Source organism: Phyllobates terribilis, unplaced genomic scaffold, assembly GCF_046119375.1.
Source record: "Phyllobates terribilis strain yellow unplaced genomic scaffold, ASM4611937v1 Scaffold_44__1_contigs__length_10104851, whole genome shotgun sequence".
In the NCBI taxonomy this organism is placed as follows: Eukaryota; Metazoa; Chordata; class Amphibia; order Anura; family Dendrobatidae; genus Phyllobates; species Phyllobates terribilis.
The window spans coordinates 506273-522436 of NW_027362804.1; positions in this window are offsets into that span (position 1 = coordinate 506273).

The following is a 16164-nucleotide window of genomic DNA, read 5'->3' on the forward strand; positions in this document are numbered from 1 at the left end:
AAGACGGTTTAAATGCCCCTTGGAAGAGCGGTAAAGGTCGCAGTAGCTTAACAAGACGGTTTAAATGCCCCTTGGAAAACACGTGCAAGGCGCAGTACCTTAACAAGACGGTTTAAATGCCCGTTGAAAGAGACTTGTAGGTCGCAGTAGCTTAACAAGACGGTTAAAATACCCCTTGGAAGAGCGGTGGCGGTAGCAGTAGCTTAACAAGACGGTTTAAATGCCCCTTGGAAGAGACGTGCAGGTCGCAGTAGCTTAACAAGACGGTTAAAATACCCCTTGGAAGATCGGTGGCGGTAGCAGTAGCTTAACAAGACGATTTAAATGCCCCTTGGAAGAGACCTGCAGGTCGCAGTAGCTTAACAAGATGGTTTAAATTCCCCTTGGAAGAGAGGTAAAGGTCGCCGTAGCTTAACAAGACAGTTTAAATGCCCCTTGGAAAAGACGTGCAAGGCGCAGTAGCTTAACAAGACGGTTTAAATGCCCGCTGAAAGAGACGTGCAGGTCGCAGTAGCTTAACTACACGGTTAAAATGTCCCTTGGAAGAGCGGTGGCAGTAGCAGCAGCTTAACAAGACGGTTTAAATGCCCCTTGGAAGAGACGTGCAGGTCGCAGTAGCTTAACAAGACGGTTTAAATGCCCCTTGGAAGAGCGGAGGAGGTCGCAGTAGCTTAAGAAGACGGTTTAAATGGCCCTTGGTTGAGACATGCAGGTCGCAGCAGCTTAACAAGACGGTTTAAATGCCCCTTGGAAGAGACGTGCAGGTCGCAGTAACTTAAAAAGATGGTTTAAATGCCCCTTGGAAGAGACATGCAGGTCGCAGTAGCTTAAAAAGACGGTTTAAATGCCCCTTGGAAGAGCGGTGAAGGTCGCAGTAGTTTAACAAGTCAGTTTAAATGCCCCTTGAAAGAGACGCGCAGGTCGCAGTAGCTTAGCAAGACGGTTAAAATGCACCTTGGAAAAGACGTGCACGTCGCAGTCGCTTAACAAGACGGTTTAAATGCCCCTTGAAAAAGACGTGCAAGTCGCAGTAGCTTAACAAGACGGTATAAATGCCCCTTGGAAGAGACGTGCAGGTCGCAGTAGCTTTCAAGACGGTTTAAATGCCCCTTGGAAGAGACATGCAGGTCGCAGTAGCTTAACAAGACGGTTTAAATGCCCCTTGGAAGAGCGGTGGCGGTCGCAGTAGCTTAACAAGACAGTTTAAATGCCCTTGAAAGAGTCGTGCAGGTCGCAGTAGCTTAACAAGACGGTTAAAGTGCCCCTTGGAAGTGCGGTGGCGGAAGCAGTAGCTTAACAAGACAGTTTAAATGCCCCTTGGAAGAGACATGCAGGTCGCAGTAGCTTAACAAGACGGTTTAAATGCCCCTTGAAAGAGCGGTGGAGGTCGCAGTAGCTTAACAAGACTGTTTAAATGCCCCTTGGAAGAGACGTGCAGTTCGCAGTAGCTTAATAAGATGGTTTAAATGCCCCTTGGAAGAGATGTGCAGGTTTCAGTAGCTTAACAAGACTGTTTAAATGCACCTTGGAAGAGACGTGGAGTTCGCAGTAGCTTAACAAGAAGGTTTAAATGCCCCTTGGAAGAGACATGCAGGTTGCAGTAGCTTAATAAGAGGGTTTAAACGCCCCTTGGAAGAGACGTGCAGGTCGCAGTAGCTTAACAAGACGGTTTAAATGCCCCTTGAAAGAGCGGTGGAGGTCGCAGTAGCTTAATAAGACTGTTTAAATGCCCCTTGGAAGAGACGTGCAGTTCACAGTAGCTTAACAAGACGGTTTAAATGCCACTTGGAAGAGAAATGCAGGATGCAGTAGCTTAACAAGAGTGTTTAAATGCCCCTTGGAAGAGACGTGCAGGTCGCAGTAGCTTAACAAGACGGTTTAAATGCCCCTTGAAAGAGCGGTGGAGGTCGCAGTAGCTTAACAAGACTGTTTAAATGCCCCTTGGAAGAGACGTGCAGTTCACAGTAGCTTAACAAGACGGTTTAAATGCCACTTGGAAGAGACATGCAGGTTGCAGTAGCTTAACAAGAGGGTTTAAATGCCCCTTGGAAGAGACGTGCAAGTCGCAGTAGCTTAACAAGACGGTTTAAATGCCCCTTGGAAGAGACATGCAGATAGCAGCAGCTTAACAAGATGGTTTAAATGCCCCTAAGAAGAGATGTGCAGGTCGCAGTAGCTTAACAAGACGGTTAAAATGCCCCTTGGAAGAGCGGTGGCGGTAGCAGTGGCTTAACAAAATGGTTTAAATGCCCCTTGGAAGAGGCGTGCAGGTTGCAGTAGCTTAACAAGACGGTTTAAAAGCCACTTGGAAGAGACATGCAGATCGCAGTAGCTTAACAAGACGGTTTAAATGCCCCTTGGAAGAGACGTGCAGGTCGCAGTAGCTTAACAAGACTGTTTAAATGCCCCTTGGAAGAGACATGCAGGTCGCAGTAGCTTAACAAGATGGCTTAAATGCCCCTTGGAAGAGCGGAGGAGGTCGCAGTAGCTTAACAAGATGGTTTAAATGCCCCTTGGAAAAGACGTGCAAGTCGCAGTAGCTTAACAAGACCGTTTAAATGCCTCTTGAAAGAGACGTGCAGGTCGCAGTAGCTCAACAAGACGGTTAAAATGCCCCTTGGAAGAGCGGTGGCGGTAGCAGTAGCTTAACAGGACAGTTTAAATGCCCCTTGGAAGAGCGATGGATGTCGCAGTATCTTAACAAGAAAATTTAAATGCCACTTGGAAGAGAAATGCAGGTCGCAGCATCTTATCAAGACGGTTTAAATACCCCTTGGATGAGACTTGCAGGTCGCAGTAGCTTAAAAAGACGGTTTAAATGCCCCTTGGAAGAGACATGCAGGTTGCAGTAGCTTAACAAGACATTTTAAATGCCCTTTGGAAGAGACATGCAGGTCGCAGCAGCTTAACAAGACTGTTTAAATGCCCCTTAAAGAGACGTGCAGGTCGCAGTAGCTTAACAAGACGGTTTAAATGCCCCTTGGTAGAGACATGCAGGCCTCAGTTGTTTAACAAGACGGTTTAAATGCCCCATTGAAGAGACGTGCAGGTCGCATTAGCTTAACAAGATGGTTTAAATGCCCCTTGGAAAAGTGATCGAGGTTACAGTAGCTTAACAAGACGGTTTAGATGCCCCTTGGAAGAGACGTGCAGGTCGCAGTAGCTTAACATGATGGTTTAAATGCTCCTTGGAAGAGACGAGCAGGTCGCATTAGCTTAACAATAAGGTTTAAATGCCCCTTGGAAGAGAGGTGAAGGTCGCAGTAGCTTAACAAGACGGTTCAATTGCCCCTTTGAAGAGTGGTGGAGGTCGCAGTACCTTAACAAGACGGTTTAAATGCCCCTTGGAAGAGACATGCGGGTCGCAGTATCTTAACAAGACGGTTTAAATGCCCCTTGGAAGAGACGTGCTGGTCGCAGTAGCTTAACAAGACAGTTTAAATGCCCCTTGGAAAAGACATGCAGGTCACAGTAGCTTAATAAGACGGTTTAAATGCCCCTTGGAAAAGACGTGCAGGTCGCAGTAGTTTAGCAAGACGGTTTGAATGCCCATTGGAAGAGACGTGCAGGTCGAAGTAGCTTAACAAGACTGTTTAAATCCCCCTTGGAAGAGACGTGCAGGTCGCAGTAGCTTAACAAGAGGGTTTAAATGCCCCTTCGAATAGGCTTGCAGGTCGCAGTAGCTTAACAAGACGGTTTAAATGCCCCTTGGAAGAGACGTGCAGGTCGCAGTAGCATAACAAGATGGTTTAAATGCCCCTTGGAAGAGCGGTGGCGGTAGCAGTAGCTTAACAAGACGGTTTAAATGCCACTTGGAAGACACATGCCGGTCGCAGCAGCTTAACAATACGGTTTAAATGCCACTTGGGAGAGACGTGAAGGTCGCAATGGCTTAAAAAGACGGTTTAAATGCCCCTTGGAAGAGACGTGCAGGTCGCAGTAGCTTAACAAGACGGTTTAAATGCCCCTTGGAAGAGCGGTGGAGGTCGCAGTAGCTTAACAAGACAGTTTAAATACCCCTTGGAAGAGACGTGCAGGTCGTAGTAGCTTAATAAGACACTTTAAATGTCCCTTGGAAGAGACGTGCAGGTCGCAGTAGCTTAACAAGACGGTTTAAATGCCCCTTGGAAGAGACGTGCAGGTCGCAGTAGCTTAAGAAGTCTGTTTAAATGCCACTTGGAAGAGCAGTGGAGGTCGCAGTAGCTTAACAAGACAGTTTAAATGTCCCTTGGAAGAGACATGCAGGTCACAGTAGCTTAACAAGACGGTTTAAATGCCCCTTGGAAGAGACGTGCAGGTCGCAGTAGCTTAACAAGATGGTTTAAATCCCCCTTGGAAGAGATGTGCAGGTCGCAGTAGCTTAAAAAGAGGGTTTAAATGCCCCTTGGAATAGGCTTGCAGGTCGCAGTAGCTTACCAAGACGCTTTAAATGCCCCTTGGAAGAGACGTGCAGGTCGCAGTAGCTTAACAAGATGTTTTGAATGCCCCTTTGAAGAGCGGTGGAGGTCGCAGTAGCTTAACAAGACAGTTTAAATGCCCCTTGGAAGAGACGTGCAGGTCGCAGTAGCTTAACAAGACGGCTTAAATGCCCCTTGGAAGAGGCTTGCAGGTCGCAGTAGCTTACCAAGACGATTTAAATGCCCCTTGGTTGAGACGTGCAGTTCGCAGCAGCTTAACAAAACAGTTTAAATGCCCCTTGGAAGAGAGGTGGAGGTCGCAGTAGCTTAGCAAGACAGTTTAAATGCCCCTTGGAAGAGACATGCAGGTAGCAGAATCTTAACAAGACAGTTTAAATGCCCCTTGGAAGAGACATGCGGGTCGCAGTAGCTTAACAAGACGGATTAATTGTCCCTTGGTAGAGACATGCAGGTCGCAGTAGCTAAACAAGACAGTTTAAATGCCCCTTGGAAGAGACGTGCAGGTCGCAGTAGCTCAACAAGACGGTTTAAATGCGCCTTGGAAGAGACGTGCAGGTCGCAGTAGCTTAACATGATGGTTTAAATGCCCCTTGGAAGAGACGAGCAGGTCGCAGTAGCTTAACAATAAGGTTTAAATGCCCCTTGGAAGAGACGAGCAGGTCGCAGTAGCTTAACAAGACGGTTTAAATGCCCCTTTCAAGAGTGGTTGAGGTCGCAGTACCTTAACAAGACGGTTTAAATGCCCCTTGGAAGAGACATGTGGGTCGCAGTAGCTTAACAAGATGGTTTAAATGCCCCTTGGAAGAGACGTGCTGGTCGCAATAGCTTAACAAGACAGTTTAAATGCCCCTAGGAAAAGACATGCAGGTCACAGTAGCTTAATAAGAAGGTTTAAATGCCCCTTGGAAGAGACGTGCAGGTCGCAGTAGTTTAGCAAGACGGTTTGAATGCCCCTTGGAAGAGACGTGCAGGTCGCAGTATCTTAACAAGACAGTTTAAATACCCCTTAGAAGAGACGTGCAGGTAGTAGTAGCTTAATAAGACACTTTAAATGCCACTTGGAAGAGCAGTGGAGGTCGCAGTAGGTTAACAAGATAGTTTAAATGTCCCTTGGAAGAGACGTGCAGGTCGCAGTAGCTTAACAAGACGGTTTAAATCCCCCTTGGAAGAGACGTGCAGGTCGCAGTAGCTTAACAAGACGGTTTAAATGCCCCTTGGAATAGGCTTGCAGGTCTCAGTAGCTTACCAAGACGATTTAAATGCCCCTTGGTAGAGACGTGCAGGTCGCAGTAGCTTAACAAGACAGTTTAAATGCCCCTTGGAAGAGAGGTGGAGGTCGCAGTAGCTTAGCAAGACAGTTTAAATGCACCTTGGAAGAGACATGCAGGTAGCAGCATCTTAACAAGACAGTTTAAATGCCCCTTGGAAGAGACGTGCAGGTCACAGTAACTTAATTAGACGGTTTAAATGTCCCTTGGAAGAGACGTGCAGGTCGCAGTAGCTGAACAAGACGGTTTAACTGCCCTTTTGAAGAGACGTGCAGGTCACAGTAGCTTAACAAGACGGTTTAAATCGCCCTTTGAAGAGACGTGCAGGTCGCAGTAGCTTAACATGAGGGTTTAAAAGCCCCTTGGAATAGGCTTGCAAGTCGCAGTAGCTTACCAAGACGGTTTAAACGCCACTTGGAAGAGACGTGCAGGTCGCAGTAGCTTAACAAGATGGTTTAAATGCCCCTTGGAATAGCGGAGGAGGTCGCAGTAGCTTAACAAGATGGTTTAAATGCCCCTTGGAAGAGACATGCAGTTCACAGCAGCGTAAAAAGACGGTTTAAATGCCCCTTGGAAGAGACGTGCAGGTCGCATTGGCTTAACAAGACTGTTTAAATGCCCCTTGGAAGAGATATGCAGGTCGCACTAGCTTAACAAGACGGTTTAAATGCCCCTTGGAAGAGACATGCAGGTAGAAGTAGCTTAACAAGTCGGATTAAATGCCCCTTGGAAAAGTGGTGGAGGTTACAGTAGCTTAACAAGACGGTTTAAATTCCCCTTGTAAGAGACGTGCATGTCGCAATTTTTTTAAAAAGACTTTTAAATGCGCCTTGGAAAAGACGTGCAGGTCGCAGTAGCTTAACAATACTGCTTAAATCCCCCTTGGAAGAGATGTGCAGGTCGCAGTAGCTTTACAAGAGGGTTTAAATGCCCCTTGGAATAGGCTTGCAGGTCGCAGTAAGTTTCCATGACGTTTTAAATGCCCCTTGTTAGAGAAGAGCAGGTCGCAGTAGCTTAACAAGATGGTTTAAATGCCCCTTGGAAGAGCGGTGGAGGTCGCAGTAGCTTAACAAGACGGTTTAAATGCCCCTTGGAAGAGACGTACAGGTCGCATTAGCTTAACAAGACGGTTTAAATGCCACTTGGAAAAGTGATGGAGGTTACAGTAGCTTAACAAGACGGTTTAAATGCCCCTTGGAAGAGACGTGCAGGTCGCAGTAGCTTAAAAACGTAGTTTAAATGCGACTTGGAAGACACGTGCAGGACGCAGTAGCTTAACAAGACGGTTTAAATGCCAATTGGAAAAGACGAGCAGGTCGCAGTAGCTTAACAAGAAGGTTTAAATGACCCTTGGAAGAGCGGTGGAGGTCGCAGTAGCTTAACAAGACGGTTTAAATGCCCCTTTGAAGAGTGGTGGAGGTCGCAGTAGCTTAACAAGACAGTTTAAATGCCCCTCGAAGAGACATGCAGGTCGCAGTAGCTTAACAAGATGATTTAAATGCCCCTTGGAAGAGACGTGCTGGTTGCAGTAGCTTAACAAGACCGTTTAAATGCCCCTTGGAAGAGACATGCAGGTCGCAGTAGTTTAACAACACGGTTTAAATGCCCCTTGAAAGAGACGTGCAGGTCTCAGTAGCTTAACAAGACGTTTTAAATGCCCCTTGGAAAAGTGGTGGAGGTTACAGTAGCTTAACAAGACGGTTTAAATGCCCCTTGGAAAAGACGTGCAAGTTGCAGTAGCTTAACAAGACGGTTTAAATGCCCCTTGGAAGAGACGTGCAGGTCGCAGTAGCTTAACAAGACGGTTTAAATGCCCCTTGGAAGAGCTGTGGAGGTCGCAGTAGCTTAACAAGACGGTTTAAATGCCCCTTGGAAGAGACGTGCAGGTCGCAGCACCTTAACAAGGCGGTTTAAATGCCCCTTGGAAGAGACGTGCGGGTCGCATTAGCTTAACAAGACGGTTTAAATGCCCCTTGGAAGAGACGTGCAGGTCGCAGAAGCTTAACAAGTTGGTTTAAATGCCCCTTGGAAGAGATGTGGAGGTCGCAGTAGCTTAACAAGACGGTTTATATGCCCCTTGCAAGAGACGTGAAGTTTGCAGTAGCTTAAGACGGTTGAAATGCCCCTTGGAAGAGCGTTGGCGGTAGCAGTAGCTTAACAAGACAGTTTAAATGCCCCTTGGAACAGACGTGCAGGTCGCAGTAGCTTAACAAGACGGTTTAAATGCCCCTTGAAAGAGACTTGGAGGTCGCAGTAGCTTAACAAGACAGTTTAAATGCCCCTTGGAAGAGACATGCAGGTCGCAGCAGCTTAACAAGACAGTTTAAATGCCCCTTGGAAGAGACGTGCAGGTCGCAGTAGTTTAACAAGACGGTTTAAATGCCCCTTGGAAGAGACATGCAGGTCGCAGTAGCTTAACAAGACGGTTTAAATGCCCCTTGGAAGAGACGTGCAGGTTGCAGGAGCTTAACAAGACGGTTTAAATGCCCCTTGGAAAAGAGGTGGAGGTTACAGTAGCTTAACAAGACGGTTTAAATGCCCGTTGAAAGAGACGTGGAGGTCGTAGTAGCTTAAAAAGACGGTTAAAATGCCCCTTGGAAGAGCGGTGGCGGTAGCAGTAGCTTAACAATATGGTTTAAATGCCCCTTGGAAGAGACGTGCAGGTTGCAGGAGCTTAACAAGACGGTTTAAATGCCCCTTGGAAAAGAGGTGGAGGTTACAGTAGCTTAACAAGACGGTTTAAATGCCCGTTGAAAGAGACGTGGAGGTCGTAGTAGCTTAAAAAGACGGTTAAAATGCCCCTTGGAAGAGCGGTGGCGGTAGCAGTAGCTTAACAATATGGTTTAAATGCCCCTTGGAAGAGACGTGCAGGTCGCAGTAGCTTAACAAGACGGTTTAAATGCCCGTTGGAAGAGAGGTAAAGGTCGCAGTAGCTTAACAAGACGGTTTAAATGCCCCTTGGAAAAGACGTGCAAGGCGCAGTACCTTAACAAGACTGTTTAAATGCCCGTTGAAAGAGACGTGCAGGTAGAAGTAGCTTAGCAAGACGGTTAAAATGCCCCTTGGAAGAGAGGTGGCGGTAGCAGTAGCTTAACAAGACGGTTTAAATGCCCCTTGGAAGAGACGTGCAGGTCGCAGTAGCTTAACAAGACGGTTTCGATGCCCCTTGGAAGAGCGGTGGAGGTCGCAGTAGCTTAACAAAACGGTTTAAATGCTCCTTGGTTGAGATATGCAGGTCGCAGCAGCTTAAGAAGACGGTTTAAATGCCCCTTGGAAGAGACGTGCAGGTCGCAGTAGCTTAACAAGATGGTTTAAATGCCCCTTGGAAGAGACATGCAGGTCGCAGTAGCTTAACAAGACGGCTTAAATGCCCCTTGGAAGAGCGGAGGAGGTCGCAGTAGCTTAACAAGACGGTTTAAATACCTCTTGAAAAAGACGTGCAGGTCGCAGTAGCTTAACAAGATGGTTAAAATGCCCCTTGGAACAGCGGTGGCGGTAGCAGCAGCTTAACAACACAGTTTAAATGCCTCTTGGAAGAGATGTGCAGGTCGTAGTAGCTTAGTAAGACATTTTAAATGCCCCTTGGAAGAGCGGTGGAGGACGCAGTAGCTTAACAAGACGTTTTAAATGCCCCTTGGAAGAGAAATGCAGTTCGCAGCAGCGTATCAAGAAGGCTTAAATACCCCTTGGAAGAGACTTGCAGGTAGCAGTAGCTTAACAAGACGGTTTAAATGCCCATTGGAAGAGACGTGCAGGTTGCAGTAGCTTAACAAGACGGTTTAAATGCCCCTTGGAAGAGCGAGGATGTCGCAGTAGCTTAACAAGATGGTTTAAATGCCCCTTGGAAAAGACGTGCAAGTCGCAGTAGCTTAACAAGACGGTTTATATGCCTCTTGAAAGAGAGGTGCAGGTCACAGTAGCTTAACAAGACGGTTAAAATGCCCCTTGGAAGAGCGGTGGCGGTAGCAGTAGCTTAACAAGACGGTTTAAATGCCCCTTGGAAGAGACGTGCAGGTCGTAGTAGCTTAACAAAACGGTTTAAATGCCCCTTGGAAGAGCGTTGGAGGTCGCAGTAGCTTAACAAGACGGTTTAAATGCCCCTTGGAAGAGACATGCAGGTCGCATCAGCTTATCAAGACGGTTTAAATGCTCCTTGGAAGAGACTTGCAGGTCGCAGTAGTTTAACAAGACGGTTTAAATGCCCCTTGGAAGAGACTTGCAGGTCGCAGGAGCTTAACAAGACGGTTTAAATGCCACTTGGAAGAGACGTGCAGGTTACAGTAGCTTAAAAAGACGGTTTAAATGCCCGTTGAAAGAGACATGCAGGTCGCAGTAGCTTAACATGACGGTTAAAATGCCCCTTGGAGGAGCGGTGGCGGTAGGAGTAGCTTAACAAATCGGTTTAAATGCCACTTGGAAGAGACGTGCAGGTCGCAGTAGCTTAACAAGACGGTTTAAATGCCCCTTGGAAGAGACATGCAGGTTGCAGTAGCTTAACAAGATGGTTTAAATGCCCCTTGGAAGAGAAGTGCAGGTCGTAGTAGCTTAACAAGACGGTTTAAATGCCACTTGGAAGAGCGTTGGAGGTCGCAGTAGCTTAACAAAACGGTTTAAATGCCCCTTGGAAGAGACATGCTGGTCGCATCAGCTTATCAAGACGGTTTAAATGCCCTTTGGAAGAGACTTGCAGGTCGCAGTAGCTTAACAAGACGGTTTAAATGCCACTTGGAAGAGACGTGCAGTTTGCAGTAGCTTAACAAGACGGTTAAAATGCCCCTTGGAAGAGCAGTGGCGGTAGCAGTAGCTTAACAAGACGGTTTAAATTTCCCTTGGAAGAGACGTGCAGGTCGTAGTAGCTTAACAAGACGGTTTAAATGCCCCTTGGAAGAGCGTTGGAGGTCGCAGTAGCTTAACAACACGGTTTAAATGCCCCTTGGAAGAGACATGCAGGTCGCATCAGCTTATCAAGACGGTTTAAATGCCCCTTGGAAGAGACTTGCAGGTCGCAGTAGCTTAACAAGACGGTTTAAATGCCCCTTGGAAGAAACATGCAGGTCACAGTAGCTTAACAAGATGTTTTAAATGCCCCTTGGAAGAGCGTTAAAAGTCGCAGTAGCTTAACAAGACGGTTTAAATGCCCCTTGGAAAAGATGTGCAAGGCGCAGTAGCTTAACAAGACGGTTTAAATGCCCCTTGGAAGAGACGTGCAGGTCGCAGTAGCTTAACAAGACGGTTTAAATGCCCCTTGGAAGAGCGGTGGAGTTCGCAGTAGCTTAAGAAGACGGTTTAAATGCCCCTTGGTTGAGACATGCAGGTCGCAGCAGCTTAACAAGACGGTTTAAATGCCCCTTGGAAGAGACGTGCAGGTCGCAGTAGCTTAAAAAGATGGTTTAAATGCCCCTTGGAAGAGACGTGCTGGTCGCAGTAGCTTAACAAGACGGTTTAAATGCCCGCTGAAAGAGACGTGCAGGTCGCAGAAGCTTAACAACACGGTTAAAATGTCCCTTGGAAGAGCGGTGGCAGTAGCAGTAGCTTAACAAGACGGTTTAAATGCCCCTTGGAAGAGACGTGCAGGTCGCAGTAGCTTAACAAGACGGTTTAAATGCCCCTTGGAAGAGCGGTGGAGGTAGCAGTAGCTTAAGAAGATGGTTTAAATGCCCCTTGGTTGAGACATGCAGGTCGCAGCAGCTTAACAAGACGGTTTAAATGGCCCTTGGAAGAGATGTGCATGTCGTAGTAGCTTAAAAAGATGGTTTAAAAGCCCCTTGGAAGAGACATGCAGGTCGCAGTAGCTTAAAAAGACGGTTTAAATGCCCCTTGGAAGAGCGGTGGAGGTCACAGTAGCTTAACAAGTCAGTTTAAATGCCCCTTGAAAGAGACGCGCAGGTCGCAGTAGCTTAAGAAGACGGTTAAAATGCCCCTTGGAAGAGCGGTGGAGGTCGCAGTAGCTTAACAAGACGGTTTAAATGACCCTTGGAAAAGACGTGCAAGTCGCAGTAGCTTAACAAGACGGTATAAATGCCCCTTGGAAGAGACGTGCAGGTTGCAGTAGCTTTGAAGACGGTTTAAATGCCCCTTGGAAGAGACATGCAGGTCGCAGTAGCTTAACAAGATGGTTTAAATTCCCCTTGGAAGAGAGGTAAAGGTCGCAGTAGCTTAACAAGACGGTTTAAATGGCCCTTGGAAAAGACGTGCAAGGCGCAGTAGCTTAAGAAGACGGTTTAAATGCCCGCTGAAAGAGACGTGCAGGTCGCAGTAGCTTAACAACACGGTTAAAATGTCCCTTGGAAGAGCGGTGGCAGTAGCAGTAGCTTAACAAGACGATTTAAATGCCCCTTGGAAGAGACGTGCAGGTCGCAGTAGCTTAACAAGAAGGTTTAAATGCCCCTTGGAAGAGCGGTGGAGTTCGCAGTAGCTTAAGAAGACGGTTTAAATGGCCCTTGGTTGAGACATGCAGGTCACAGCAGCTTAACAAGACGGTTTAAATGCCCCTTGGAAGAGACGTGCAGGTCACAGTAGCTTAAAAAGATGGTTTAAATGCCCCTTGGAAGAGACATGCAGGTCGCAGTAGCTTAAAAAGACGGTTTAAATGCCCCTTGGAAGAGCGGTGAAGGTCGCAGTAGCTTAACAAGTCAGTTTAAATGCCCCTTGAAAGAGACGTGCAAGTCGCAGTAGCTTAACAAGACGGTTTAAATGCCCCTAAGAAGAGATGTGCAGGTCGCAGTAGCTTAACAAGACGGTTAAAATGCCCCTTGGAAGAGCGGTGGCGGTAGCAGTGGCTTAACAAAATGGTTTAAATGCCCCTTGGAAGAGGCGTGCAGGTTGCAGTAGCTTAACAAGACGGTTTAAAAGCCACTTGGAAGAGACATGCAGATCGCAGTAGCTTAACAAGACGGTTTAAATGCCCCTTGGAAGAGACGTGCAGGTCGCAGTAGCTTAACAAGACGGTTTAAATGCCCCTTGGAAGAGACATGCAGGTCGCAGTAGCTTAACAAGATGGCTTAAATGCCCCTTGGAAGAGCGGAGGAGGTCGCAGTAGCTTAACAAGATGGTTTAAGTGCCCCTTGGAAAAGATGTGCAAGTCGCAGTAGCTTAACAAGACAGTTTAAATGCCTCTTGAAAGAGACGTGCAGGTCGCAGTAGCTCAACAAGACGGTTAAAATGCCCCTTGGAAGAGCGGTGGCGGTAGCAGTAGCTTAACAGGACAGTTTAAATGCCCCTTGGAAGAGCGATGGATGTCGCAGTAGCTTAACAAGACGTTTTAAATGCCACTTGGAAGAGAAATGCAGGTCGCAGCAGCTTATCAAGACGGTTTAAATACCCCTTGGATGAGACTTGCAGGTCGCAGTAGCTTAAAAAGACGGTTTAAATGCCCCTTGGTAGAGACATGCAGGCCGCAGTAGTTTAACAAGACGGTTTAAATGCCCCATTGAAGAGACGTGCAGGTCGCATTAGCTTAACAAGACGGTTTAAATGCCCCTTGGAAAAGTGATGGAGGTTACAGTAGCTTAACAAGACGGTTTAGATGCCCCTTGGAAGAGACGTGCAAGTCGCAGTAGCTTAAAAAGACGGTTTAAATGCGCCTTGGAAGAGACGTGCAGGTCGCAGTAGCTTAACATGATGGTTTAAATGCCCCTTGGAAGAGACGAGCAGGTCGCAGTAGCTTAACAATAAGGTTTAAATGCCCCTTGGAAGAGCGGTGAAGGTCGCAGTAGCTTAACAAGACGGTTTAAATGCCACTTGGAAGAGACGTGCAGTTTGCAGTAGCTTAACAAGACGGTTAAAATGCCCCTTGGAAGAGCAGTGGCGGTAGCAGTAGCTTAACAAGACGGTTTAAATTTCCCTTGGAAGAGACGTGCAGGTCGTAGTAGCTTAACAAGACGGTTTAAATGCACCTTGGAAGAGCGTTGGAGGTCGCAGTAGCTTAACAAGACGGTTTAAATGCCCCTTGGAAGAGACATGCAGGTCGCATCAGCTTATCAAGACGGTTTAAATGCCCCTTGGAAGAGACTTGCAGGTCGCAGTAGCTTAACAAGATGGTTTAAATGCCCCTTGGAAGAAACATGCAGGTCGCAGTAGCTTAACAAGATGTTTTAAATGCCCCTTGGAAGAGCGTTAAAAGTCGCAGTAGCTTAACAAGATGGTTTAAATGCCCCTTGGAAAAGACGTGCAAGGCGCAGTAGCTTAACAAGACGGTTTAAATGCCCGCTGAAAGAGACGTGCAGGTCGCAGTAGCTTAACAACACGGTTAAAATGTCCCTTGGAAGAGCGGTGGCAGTAGCAGTAGCTTAAGAAGACGGTTTAAATGCCCCTTGGTTGAGACATGCAGGTCGCAGCAGCTTAACAAGACGGTTTAAATGCCCCTTGGAAGAGACGTGCAGGTCGCAGTAGCTTAACAAGACGGTTTAAATGCCCCTTGGAAGAGCGGTGGAGTTCGCAGTAGCTTAAGAAGACGGTTTAAATGCCCCTTGGTTGAGACATGCAGGTCGCAGCAGCTTAACAAGACGGTTTAAATGCCCCTTGGAAGAGACGTGCAGGTCGCAGTAGCTTAAAAAGATGGTTTAAATGCCCCTTGGAAGAGACGTGCTGGTCGCAGTAGCTTAACAAGACGGTTTAAATGCCCGCTGAAAGAGACGTGCAGGTCGCAGTAGCTTAACAACACGGTTAAAATGTCCCTTGGAAGAGCGGTGGCAGTAGCAGTAGCTTAACAAGACGGTTTAAATGCCCCTTGGAAGAGACGTGCAGGTCGCAGTAGCTTAACAAGACGGTTTAAATGCCCCTTGGAAGAGCGGTGGAGGTAGCAGTAGCTTAAGAAGACGGTTTAAATGCCCCTTGGTTGAGACATGCAGGTCGCAGCAGCTTAACAAGACGGTTTAAATGGCCCTTGGAAGAGATGTGCATGTCGCAGTAGCTTAAAAAGATGGTTTAAATGCCCCTTGGAAGAGACATGCAGGTCGCAGTAGCTTAAAAAGACGGTTTAATTGCCCCTTGGAAGAGCGGTGGAGGTCACAGTAGCTTAACAAGTCAGTTTAAATGCCCCTTGAAAGAGACGCGCAGGTCGCAGTAGCTTAAGAAGACGGTTAAAATGCCCCTTGGAAGAGCGGTGGAGGTCGCAGTAGCTTAACAAGACGGTTTAAATGCCCCTTGGAAAAGACGTGCAAGTCGCAGTAGCTTAACAAGACAGTATAAATGCCCCTTGGAAGAGACGTGCAGGTTGCAGTAGCTTTGAAGACGGTTTAAATGCCCCTTGGAAGAGACATGCAGGTCGCAGTAGCTTAACAAGATGGTTTAAATTCCCCTTGAAAGAGAGGTAAAGGTCGCAGTAGCTTAACAAGACGGTTTAAATGGCCCTTGGAAAAGACGTGCAAGGCGCAGTAGCTTAAGAAGACGGTTTAAATGCCCGCTGAAAGAGACGTGCAGGTCGCAGTAGCTTAACAACACGGTTAAAATGTCCCTTGGAAGAGCGGTGGCAGTAGCAGAAGCTTAACAAGACGATTTAAATGCCCCTTGGAAGATACGTGCAGGTCGCAGTAGCTTAACAAGAAGGTTTAAATGCCCCTTGGAAGAGCGGTGGAGTTCGCAGTAGCTTAAGAAGACGGTTTAAATGGCCCTTGGTTGAGACATGCAGGTCACAGCAGCTTAACAAGACGGTTTAAATGCCCCTTGGAAGAGACGTGCAGGTCGCAGTAGCTTAAAAAGATGGTTTAAATGCCCCTTGGAAGAGACATGCAGGTCGCAGTAGCTTAAAAAGACGGTTTAAATGCCCCTTGGAAGAGCGGTGAAGGTCGCAGTAGCTTAACAAGTCAGTTTAAATGCCCCTTGAAAGAGACGTGCAAGTCGCAGTAGCTTAACAAGACGGTTTAAATGCCCCTAAGAAGAGATGTGCAGGTCGCAGTAGCTTAACAAGACGGTTAAAATGCCCCTTGGAAGAGCGGTGGCGGTAGCAGTGGCTTAACAAAATGGTTTAAATGCCCCTTGGAAGAGGCGTGCAGGTTGCCGTAGCTTAACAAGACGGTTTAAAAGCCACTTGGAAGAGACATGCAGATCGCAGTAGCTTAACAAGACGGTTTAAATGCCCCTTGGAAGAGACGTGCAGGTCGCAGTAGCTTAACAAGACGGTTTAAATGCCCCTTGGAAGAGACATGCAGGTCGCAGTAGCTTAACAAGATGGCTTAAATGCCCCTTGGAAGAGCGGAGGAGGTCGCAGTAGCTTAACAAGATGGTTTAAGTGCCCCTTGGAAAAGACGTGCAAGTCACAGTAGCTTAACAAGACAGTTTAAATGCCTCTTGAAAGAGACGTGCAGGTCGCAGTAGCTCAACAAGACGGTTAAAATGCCCCTTGGAAGAGCGGTGGCGGTAGCAGTAGCTTAACAGGACAGTTTAAATGCCCCTTGGAAGAGCGATGGATGTCACAGTAGCTTAACAAGACGTTTTAAATGCCACTTGGAAGAGAAATGCAGGTCGCAGCAGCTTATCAA